The sequence below is a fragment of the Schistocerca piceifrons genome, chromosome 2 (genome assembly GCF_021461385.2).
Source record: "Schistocerca piceifrons isolate TAMUIC-IGC-003096 chromosome 2, iqSchPice1.1, whole genome shotgun sequence".
In the NCBI taxonomy this organism is placed as follows: Eukaryota; Metazoa; Arthropoda; class Insecta; order Orthoptera; family Acrididae; genus Schistocerca; species Schistocerca piceifrons.
In genome coordinates, this window is record NC_060139.1 from 111,658,190 (window position 1) to 111,668,203 (window position 10,014).

A 10,014-nucleotide genomic window follows, 5' to 3' on the forward strand; every position below is an offset into this window, starting at 1 on the left:
TGAATGTTTTACTACACCTTGTTCACATAATACTGCCGTTCTCTTTGAAGAATCCAATGAAATGAAATAAGAACTTGAACAAAGTTTTTATCAAGTTCGTACTGATTAGGCACCCTTAATTCTTCTTGCTGCTCTAAAAGTAAACATAACGTTCTAAAGTTGCAAAACAAAACTTTTTCAGAACAATTACACAACACTCATAGTATTTCATGTAATTCTTCGTCTGGTCAGTATGACCGTGGTTACTGTACAGTACTTTTAAGATATTTCAGAAATGACTGTTCAGCTACTAGAATGCGTATTTTACCTTCCGCTATACGTTTTATTGAATTAAAATATTTATGTGCTATAATTGTGCAATACTTAGTTGTGTAAAACAAATATTTTCTTGTCCGCCTAGATTGCTAGATTAAAGTAATCGCTGTTTAGATTGCTTTAATCTAGCAGTCTAGGCAGACAAGAAGAAATCAGTTCTACAACTATTAATTAGCAATTTTCTCCGAGGTTATTGTCAATTTTTTTGCTAAATTTAGTGGTCTGTCACAGGAGAAAATGCCCAGAGCATCAAGTGAAAATCAAATTAGGCCAAAGGCTAGAATAGTGAGAAATGCGCATCTACACGACACTTAACGGATGTGAACAGTAAACATACGAAAAGGTTGGAACTAAAAAAGAAAACTTCCATGCATTGTTAAAATAATAGTTTTTAGATCGACAGCCAAACCAACATTATAAATAGTTTTGATCCCAGATAAACAATGTTTTAATTCATGAAAGTGTCATGCACATGGTAAAATAAAATTTTTTGTGGTTGCATGGATGGATCTGAATTACGGGCACCTGAAGAAATGTTCTGTATAAATCAATGTATTATGTGGTAAGTCAATGTCTGTCACAAACACCAAGAATGAACGTATCTTTTACTAATAACGTCCTACACACATTATAAGCCAAGATTTGGATTATAATTTTGGTTCGTATTTGTACTTAGACAGTAGTTTTGACAGAAGTCTGTCATTTAAAATGACTTCTAGACACTAATCACCGACCATTAACCGACTATGTCTCTGTGTTGAGCAGTAAAAATTTGTACTTACGTTGCGGCAAAATTACCGTTTACCTCGCGGCTGCCCCATATTTGATCGGAACTATAGATCAATGCCTCAATCGATTCGACACACACACACACACACACACACACACACACACACACACACACAGAGAGAGAGAGAGAGAGAGAGAGAGAGCATTTTCAGTAGAGATTTTCGTTATTACCGTAGTGTTGGGTTCCTGAATGAAAACACTTCGACAGCTGACGCAAACAGCGCCGGACGTGACTCGCCGGTCGATAGCGAACGGCGACTTCTGTTTCCAGGCAAGCAATGGCCCTCGTATCTCCTAGTGCAAGCACATATCTCGACTACTGCTCAACGCAACTTGCACAACAGTCAACGGTATTGGTCTAGACATTGGCACACACACACAAATTGTGTAAGTCATCACACATTCAAAAATTCCACGTGATTTACAAGTCGGTTTCCTCACCATATTTGTTACTCTACATGGGGTATATCGCGCTTCCCTTCATGATGTAAGTTCTGTCCGTGCAGAAAACTGTGTTTCTGTGACCTACTCAAAAATTCCGATTCTCTGTCGAACACCGTGCAAGTAGACTTACACGTTTAACTAAATGTTATAGAAGTCAAAATAAACGACGATTCGAGTATGAATAGGGCCGTAGTGAGGGCATGCCGAGATAGCCGCCCCCCCCCCCATATGTCACAGGTACAGAGGGGGTGCAAAATATGACCAATTAAAAAAATTGGTTTAGATATTAACTGGGAGAAATACGTGAGTTCACCTACCCCTACCTACAAGGTAGGGATGACGGTTATCGCTGAAACAACCGGTTTTCGGTTCCACAGTTTTTTTTTAATTTTTTTTGTTTTTTTTTAACGCCAGTTTAACTGGACCGTTAGAACCGGTCAAAATAATCGGTTTCTGGAGTAACCGATTTCGGTTTTTGTTCTTGTAATACATGTACAAATCGAACAAAGATTGAAAAATTTGGACTCCCTCACTTTCAAGATGCATAGTCTCAAAATAAGAAATTAAATAGGCAAATAAAAGAAAACTCAGTGTGTCCAATGTTCGCTGCTTTTCTCGAAAAGTGACGAGTGGCTGACTGCCACAAAAAATCACAAGTGTTCTCCAAGTGATTCTAATTTTTTGGATCTCTGCTAAGAAGTCATGTTGTGATCGGAGATCATACCACTGTTTGGACATTCCGAATAGTCGATCTAAAGGGTGAAAACTGAAGTCAAAGAACTATTTTTCGTGTTGATTTGTCCGTTTTCAAGGGCTACAAGCAATGTTATACAGACACAAGCAGCAGGTCAGCTGCTTCCTTTTTTTATTTTAATTATGAATGAACTGTTATCTCTTTTCTCGCAAAGGTGTTGTGACTTCTGCTGGTTTTAATCTTTTGAACCAAACAAAGCATTGTACTACACTGAGACCGCACTTCGTAAAATACTTCCAGACTAGGGATGGTGTCATTCTGTAATACAACTGATGTCCGACGACGACAGAAACTGTCACAAAGACCAGATGGGACAAGACTCGCACATCACATGTAGACGCTAACACCCAATAGGCCACGCCACGTGGTAACCAAGTACATTATTATCTCAGCAATGCCGTACCAATTCTTATGCCAAGTATTTGTTGCACTTTTCGGTCGGCACTGTTATTAAAATAACACTGATCGCTTTTCCCACTTTCTATAATAACGCAATATTTCAGAGAAATGCAAATGTTACGAGTAAAAATGACATGTTCGCTTTGTTACTCGGATATTGTCCGTCCGTGCCGGCCGGAGTGGCCGGGCGGTTCTACGCGCTACAGTCCGGAACCGAGCGACCGCTACGGTCGCAGGTTCGAGTCCTGCCTCGGGCATGGATGTGTGTGATGTCCTTAGGTTAGTTAGGTTTAGGTAGTTCTAAGTTCTAGGGGACTGATGACCACAGCAGTTAAGTCCCATAGTGCTCACAGCCATTTGAACCTTTTGTCCGCCCGCGGTAGCTGAGTGGTACCGGCACGGTAGATCAGCGTGTTCAGCCAGCGAGCTGGTTGGCCTCTGTAATTAAAAAACTGAGCGGAAGGATCAACAAACGAACTTGAACGGATGTCATGTCGTCGTGTGAGGATCAGAGGAACGTAACTCCATTTCAGCTACTTTACAGGAGGTTAAAAAAACGATATTTCAAGAAGTACAAAAATGGTTCAAATGGCTCTGAGCACTATGGGACTTAACTTCTTTGGTCATCAGTCCCCTAGAACTTAGAACTACTTAAACCTAACTAACCTAAGGACACCACACACATCCATGCCCGAGGCAGGATTCGAACCTTCGACCGTAGCGGTCTTGCGGTTCCAGACTGCAGCCCTTTAACCGCACGGCCACTTCGGCGCAGTTCGAGACTGTAGAGCCTAGAACCGCTCGGCCACTCTGGCCGGCTCAAGAAGTATATTTCGTTTTTCAGTGACTAATACAAACTTTATTGAAAAATTTCTACATTACACATAAATACACTTAAAAATCTGTCAGATGATAATATATTTATAAAAATGGTTCGTACTGGACTACCACTATTAATTTTTAATATGGTACTAAGGAGATACGTCTTTATGATCCTAAGTGAATAAATCTACATAGAGGTTTTACACTTTGGAGATACGCATTTGGTTTGCCAAAATATAACTTACAAAGATAATTTACTCATTAAAAACAGATAGGGTACAGTAAAAGTAAAAACATATGAGCGGAATTTGTGCCTACATCACCAATGAATGCTCACTTTCTAGCTAACTTCATCACAACTGTTGCCACCACAGTATGAATCTCCAGCTATTTCTTCTTGAAGATTCTTGTAAAATGCGTGGTACTGTTCCCTGATAATGCCACTGCGGCGTAGATCCAGGAGGTCTTTTACCTTCTCTTCCTGAAGTTTCAGTGCTCCATGGTATTTCTGTTGCAACTGGAAGATTGCATCGGAATTTCGGTATTTTCTGGAAACTGGCAAACTTCTGAATTGTTGATTATGGAAATGCTTAAAAAAGATGTGACTAACATCACTTTTGCGATATTGAAGTTGCATCACTTTAAGCCATTGTACTTGATTTCCTTCACTGTCAAGTTTAGTATTCTTAAACTTTTCCTTCTGCATAGCACCAAAATCCAAAAAGTCCTTCTGGTCCATTTCAGTGACTTCATACAGTCTTTGTTTTGTAGCAGTTTGAACAACAGTGGCCGCGCGAGATTAGCCGAGCGGTCTAGGGCGCTGCAGCCATGGACTGTGCGGTTGGTCCCGGAGGAGGTTCGAGTCCTCCCTCGGGCATGGGTGTGTGTGTTTGTCCTTTGGATAATTTAGGTTAAGTAGTGTGTAAGCTTAGGGACTGATGACCTTAGCAGTTACGTCCCATAATATTTCACATACATTTGAACATTTTTGAACAACAGTATACCACCCTGACGGGTCACAAACATTAACATTTTTTGCAGCCCTTTCTATAAGGGCATGGACTGAATCACACTCCATTAAAAAGTGGCCAGGCTCAAAGAAGCACTGCTGTATCACCGGGATGTTCAATGTTTGGACAGCATGAAGGAACTTGGTACTCATGTTGACATTTCGGTTCGTCCACCAAAAGTTCAAAATGGTTCAAATGGATCTGAACACTATGGGACTCAACTGCTGCGGTCATCAGTCCCCTAGAACTTAGAACTACTTAAACCTAACTAACCTAAGGACATCACACACATCCATGCCTGAGGCAGGATTCGAACCTGCGACCGTAGCAGTCGCACGGTTCCGGACTGCGCGCCTAGAACCGCGAGACTACCGCGGCCGGCGTCCACCAAAAGTGTCGGAGAACAAAACAACTGGACGGCCATCTGCAATCTTCTGGAGTTCTTGAAATATACATGGTGCTACTTCAATTGAGCCGCGTTTAGCCACACCTTCATGCCACATTTAATTTCTAGCTTTCCTGGTAACATTATTGTATACTGTGAGGTTGTATACCGCCAGCCTTCTTTTGCAAAAAATGTCTTTAGCTGCTATGTGTGGACAGTATCTCACAGCTTCTAGGTCAAACTCCAGTAAATGACATTCTCCTGCTTTGGCCCGATCCTTCAATTCATTTTTTAGTATCCTAGCAGCCTCCTTACTCTTTAGGTGTTCTGAGTGCTGGACTTTCTCTGCCTCTTGATTTTCTTCAGACAGATTTTGAAAGCGATAGCAGTGGTCATATACATCTTTTCTTGGTACATGAAAGCCTAAGTTAAACTCTGTATTGAATATTTCTCTGTAAAGCCAATATTTTCAGCAGTAACCTGTTCCTCTTCGCAACGTTTCTTATATATGGTTCAAATGGCTCTGAGCACTATGGGACTTAACTTCTAAGGTCATCAGTCCCCTAGAACTTAGAACTACTTGAACCTAACGACAACACACACATCCATGCCCGAGGCAGGATTCGAACCTGCGACCGTAGCCGTCACGCGGTTCCAGACTGTAGCGCCTTTAACCGCTTGGCCACCCCGGCCGGCTTTCTTATATAGTTCGTGCATTATTTGTATATTCAAATCTCCTGGTAAGAACTGTCGCACAGTGCTCTGTCGGCAGTAATGCGATGGAATGGTAGGAAATGATTTTATGTGGTTCCTTATTCTCTCCCTTGCCTCGTCGGACCTCCTGATACCTGGACGATGATGTCCCCTCTTGTCAGCAGACACAATCATGTTGCTGCTGTCCCTTTTCTTCTGTATATATCGCACAAATGTTTCTGATATATTAAAATTGCTAAGGAAAAACCCTAGACACACTTGAACTTCACCACCATTTTTCAGGAGGACGTACTTCTTTGTGACATTTCTTCGAGACTGCGCACCTGCAGAACGTGACCTTAATAAGTGGAGCTAAATACTGTCGCTGCTTTTCTAAATCTTTCACCATCCAGAATCCTTGGAACATCTGTCTCCCTTCAGTCTCGCTGATGTTCTCGCTACATTTTCTCGGGCATTTGGAACAATCCTTGTACTTAAATGTTCTGGCTGGTACTTCTTTATTAGCACTTGATTTGTACGCCTTTTTTGACTGCCTATTCATTTTTCTTATGTTCTTTTTCCACTTGTCAGTGTTCTTACTTCTTTTTCTCGTTTTATTTTTCTTACCAACTTCATTTCCTCTGTCAGATTGCCCATGTTCTTGATCATTAGACTCAACGATCACTGGATTAACTTCTTCCTGTTGCATGTTCATTAACATCACAAAATCTTTGCCCACACAAATTGATGAATCAGGACTGAATAGCTGATTTATCGGTGAACGTGGATTTCCGTATTGTATCTCCTTTGTGACATTGCCTGGAAAGGAGAAAATTACATTACTGACGTTAGTGCCTTATCTAGCATAATATACCACAATAATCAACTATGAATCTTACAGTCCCATTGTATTTTAAAAATTATGGCATGTGATAATTACGACAAAATGTACCGCTTCACCCAAAGACAATAAATGTGACCTTAGCTCTATTGAAATGCAGATGTGTTACTATTTTAGTAACATCGCAGTTAGGAGAAGAAATAAATCAGAATGTAATTAAGGACCACTAAGAAAATGCGTACACACAACCATATTCAAACGATATTCCCAGTATATGTATTTTGTTTGTCAAATAATTTGGGACTAAGAAATTAGTATTCGAAATGTTAAACAACACCCACCGGATTATCATTTTGCTTACCGGGGTTTTCTAAAGATATTTGCAGTTTCTGTTGAACTGCAGCTCTCCTTTTCTTTGGCCTCAGAGATGGTGATGGTGGTGATGATGATGAAGAATCAATGCTGTTTTCGGGTATGTAATCATCTGACGAACCCGAACTAAGAACTTTGAAATCATTGCAATCTTCTTCAGTTAACTCTTGCAGTCGTTTCACATCGGAACAGTTTTGTATTGCAGACGAGGTTTCACCATTCTTTTCTTCTGCTTCTGTAATTTCTACAATACGGTATACAAACAATGAATGGGAATCAAGTCAATCAAACTAACGATCCGTATCTCCGTTGATGATTACATCATAGATAAAATTAATAGTAATTCATCTTACCTTCATCGGATGTAGAATTACTTTCACTGCGGTAATTTTGCATCACTAGCTCAACCATTCTCCTTCCTCGTGAAGTTTTTTTTTTTATTTAACAGAGAGCGCACACTAACAACAACCTCTTCACAGTGAATACCACACGAAACTAAACACTAAACAGAATTTGACGTGACAATGACAGCAACGTGACTGCGTTGACAATGCTTACAAAGGGCACTCAGTGTTTAGCGTTTCTCCGCTTATTGATTCTTGCAAGGGAAATACAACGTCTTGAAACCTCGTACGTAAAGTGTTTCGAGAACTGATGAACAGACGAATGATTCAGCAGGGAGGCGTGATGCGAAGTTTCTACTTGGCGTCGCAAGCTTCGTTATTATCTGCTAGGAAAATGGTGCACAAATGCAGCAAAATTGTATTACACAAAACAAGCAGATAATGGTATCTGCTGAATAAAAACGTATTTCCAAATTTACTTCATGAAGTAAGCAGTCAGAAGAACGTAAGCGCCCATACGTTTTGCTGATCCGAAAACAGAGATGCACTGACTCGAGACAGAAGAACGTAAGCGCCAATACGTTTATCTGTATCTAAATTAAGCTCACAACTTGGAGATACGCAACAGCTTATTCTTTTAACGAGAAGAGATAGAGATACGCCGTTTTGACACAACAAGGACCTGGTTACCGTAAGGACATACGTTAAAAAAACCTTTTGGAGATACTTTCGTCTGACTCTCACACGGCCTTGTGACATCCGCAACGACCAGACTATATATATATATATATATATATATATATATAGTGTTAAGCTCGACAGAATGTCACTTCTAAGAGCCCGGGTTCGATTCCCGTCTGGGTCGGAGATTTTCTCCGCTCAAGGACTGGGCGTTGCGTTGTCCTAATCATCATCATTTCATCCCCATCGACGCGCAAGTCGCCGAAGTGGCGTCAAATCGAAAGACTTGCACTCGGCGAACGTTCAACCCGGCAGGAGGCCCTAGTCACACGACATTTTATTTACCCGGATATTAGAAAAAGAAAACAAAAACACCCGTAATAATTGAGACCAAACAAATACCGAAAAATACCGATTATTCAGAACTGAAATACCGGTATCTGTTTTAGCCTTCAGTTTTCCCCACCGTTACTTCGAGAAGAACCCTTTCGCTTAGACGGCGAATGTAAATGCGCGCTGTTGTCACAGCGTCCATTCTACAATGTCATATCGCCCAAACAGCATGATGAAGAACCGACTGCTACCGATTACGGAACAGACGTCTGTCGGTAACATGTTTTACGTGGCACCAGCGCACTTGCTTCATACAGCTGCCGCCTACCTACACAACTCGTTCATGTTCAACTGTGGAGCTCTTTGCTGCAATTTCGCTTCGGTATTGTAGGTCTCAAACGTAGGCAAACTGGTGCAGAAGCAAATACGCTATTTGATTGAGAACATCCGATTTTTGTCGGCTGAGGACTGGAACGAGACTGTTTGAACGAGAGTGCTTTAAAGTATTTAACATAATAAAATGTGCAATGCAAAAGAGTTCTCACATATATTTATTTCCCCGTCACTAAACAACTTAAATGAAAGATCTGTATTCTATATTGCAAAAAGTGCAGCTGGTTCTGGTGCCAAATTTGTAAGCGTTACTGACAAAGCGTAATTAATTAAAGTAATAGCCGCTGTCAAATTCTATGTGAAAGAGCCGATTGTGAGCACTGAAACACGTTCCCGTTTGGGTATTTCGAAGGTTCGTCAAAGTATGAGCTTATGCAGAGCTTATCCAAACGTCGAAATAGCCTTGTCACGTTCTGTAGTGCTTTAGGTGAATGCAGACTGTTAATTCAAACATGTCATCCATAAAGTACGACGTAGCTGTTAAACATGACTTCAATAACCAATGTATTTACTACGCTTAAAAAAATTAAAATCAAAGCAAAATTATAACACAGACATAATTCTACAAAGGGATATTGTCTCAACTCTTAATTTGCCACTTTTTCTTCTAATAAGTAATGTATGCACCATTGATAATTTATAAAGAACAAATAAAACTGTTCTTTATTATTGCTGTTATTATTAACATTAACTGAATTTCCGTTGGTGCTTGGAAGAACACGATAATAATATTCAAAACGAAAAACGCTTCACGTAGTTCTGCAAAATTATATTTACTTGGTCACGAACCGGCTTTCGGCTTCTCAAGCTATCTTCAGGTGACAATTGAATGTCGCAAACACAGGTAACCATGATGAGCGACTCACACAGATATAATTTGTACAGAAGAAACAAAAAATGACCGAGTGTTTACGTACGAAAACATTACATATTTTGATCACATAGAAATAATTACATTAACTATGATGGGGAGGGGGGTAAACAAAGTTGTTATGTGGAGGTACGTTTAACAACAGATGAAAAATAAGATGAAATTACAGTTTGAATCTAGTATTTGTAACGAAAACTAAATTTTCCGAAAGATGAAAATGCATAAAATTACAACATTCCTGTACGCTGGCCAACAGCAATCACTCAGCAGTTACTAAACCTGTTGGAAAATGCTATACATCGGCAACACTTCAGACAACCTCTTAAAAATTTAAAGTCTCACAACTGCAGACCTGCATTCTATAATACCAATAGCACATCAAAATTTTTATTCAATAGTAAAGACAAATGCAGCCCTTGGCACAGAGTGGTGTTTATAAAATCACCTGCAAGCAGTTTTAGGTAGTGTATACTGCTGTGAAGCAGAGTGTGGCAATTAGGCCATGTGAAGATTTAATCTTCGGCGATCGGCTTTTAGCAGAAAACCTTTGATATGATGTAGAACATGA